Source organism: Mastomys coucha, unplaced genomic scaffold (assembly GCF_008632895.1).
Source record: "Mastomys coucha isolate ucsf_1 unplaced genomic scaffold, UCSF_Mcou_1 pScaffold18, whole genome shotgun sequence".
Classification (NCBI taxonomy): domain Eukaryota; kingdom Metazoa; phylum Chordata; class Mammalia; order Rodentia; family Muridae; genus Mastomys; species Mastomys coucha.
This window is the reverse complement of record NW_022196900.1, coordinates 61,072,622-61,074,895: the sequence shown is the minus strand read 5'-3', so window position 1 is coordinate 61,074,895 and position 2,274 is coordinate 61,072,622.

Sequence of the window (2,274 nt, the reverse complement as noted above, 5' to 3'; positions counted from 1 at the left end):
ATGTACTACAGGTACTGGAGTCACTAATGGGAGTGGACTGCGAAGTAATGTGAATTAATTCCATCATGGAAGGTGTGCCTTCTTATATAAGAAATCTATTACCAGCAATGCAACAATCCTGAGTGTATGTTTGGGGACAGAATTGTTTTGTTCTGGTTGTCTCCTGGAAGAATGTCAAACAAAAACATAATAAGCTTACCCATCTCAGAGTTTCTTTTTTGTTGTTGTTTTTGTTTTTGTTTTTTCAAGACAGGGTTTCTCTATATAGCCCTGGCTGTCCTGAAACTCACCCTATAGACCAGGCTGGCCTAGAACTCAGAAATTTGCCTGCCTCTGCCTCCCAATTGCTGGGATTAAAGGAGTGCGCCACCACCACCCAGCCATCTCAGGGTTTCTATAGTTTAAATATTGGATTAACTGCTGTATCTCAACAAATAATTGCCTTGTAGTAATTTTGCACAGGGGCTGAATAAAAAAACTTCATAGATGGCTCAATAAAATTCCGGTGTGTGCATGTGTGTGTGTACACATTTTCTTTCCTCATTCATCTGCTGTTGGGGACCAGGGTTGACCCCATAACTTGTCTATTGTTGACATTGATGTGGGAAATATGAGATGTGATTATCACTGTTGTACACATTTTGTCCTTACTCATCTCCTTTGCTCTTGGGCATATACTGGTTGGCCTTCTTGGGGGTATCTACATTATTGTCGTTATTTGCCATGGACCAGCCAGTCCAGGCCTCCCTCAACCCATGGGGGAACAGGGTCCTAGTCAGATAGACAAGGCGTTGGCGAAGAAATGACAACAGAAACAGACACAAAGGAGTGCTGTAACTGAATGCAATTTGTACAAAGTAGAAATCAGGCTTATATAGTATACAGAAAACAGGGCAAACTACAGAATTCACATAGGCAGGAGATGGCTACATCAAGGTCAGTAAAATCAAACAGCCAGGTGCAAGGCGGAGGAGCAGTAGTGTCTTTCTTCTTGGGCTAGGTTGTTCTGGCAGCCCCAAGATAAATTCTCAGGGTCTGTCTGAGGCACATAGCTGAAGGTCATATTTTAGCATTCCTTGGCTGTAACATAAATAATTAGTGGGGGAAGCCCTACAATTTCTAACTTCTCACTGGCAGTAAAACAGTTTTTCTTTGTGTGTGATTTCTCTGATAACAAGTGCCTAACTGCTCTCTCTGACTCTTGAGACACCCTGTCTGGTAAGACAGCTTCTTAGTAAAAATTCTCAGCTAATTACAGCTAGTAAATTTATTAGGATTATTGAAGCACTGTGAAGGCCAGGAAATAATGTTCAATCTCAGTTTTAGCTAATAACTAAATATTTCTTAGGGCACCTTTATGCCTGAATAAAGTAAGCATGCAGATCTCTCCACAGATTATAGCAGAGATCAACCTGGAACACCTCTGAGTTAGGAAATGTCAGTGACTGACTACCTCAGGAGGCTGACTCCCTTTGAAGTCATAATGCCTCTTGTCTATGATCAGGTTTTAACCCTAATACTTTAGACCTACAGGGGTAGACAGGTGCATACAGCAGTTATTAATGAGGACAATTAGAACATTTCCCCTTCATAATGATCTTTCTGAAGGCGATGGTCACAGTAATAAATATCAAAAGCCCGTCAGGCAGTGGTGGCGCATGGCTTTAATCCCAGCACTTGGGAGGCAGAGGCAGGCGGATTTCTGAGTTCGAGGCCAGCCTGGTCTACAGAGTGAGTTCCAGGAAAGCCAGGGCTATACAGAGAAACCCTGTCTCAAAAAACAAAACAAAACAAAAAAGCCCTGAAATGTACACATGCTTTGACTTAGCAAGCAATTCTGGCTCCAGAAAATGATTCAAATTATCATTTGAGTTTGATCAATTTGAGTTTGATCAAAATGTGTGAAATTCCAAGCTGTTTACAAGTTGAAATAACTTAACCTCTAAAAAGATTTAGGAATGCAATGTAGTTATTGCAAATTATATTGCAGAAGAATAATGGCTAGACAAATGTTGATAATTAGTGACTAATTTTCCCCTGTGCCCATATGCTCGAGGCTCTTCCCCACTTTCTTTTCTATTAGTTTCAGTGTATCTGGTTTTATGTGGAGGTCCTTGATCCACTTGGACTTAAGCTTGGTACAAGAAGATAGGAATGAATCGATTTGCATTCTTCTACACGCTAACTGCCAGTTGAGCCAGCACCATTTGTTGAAAATGCTGTCTTTTTTCCACTGGATTGTTTTAGCTCCTTTGTCAAAGATCAAGTGACCAT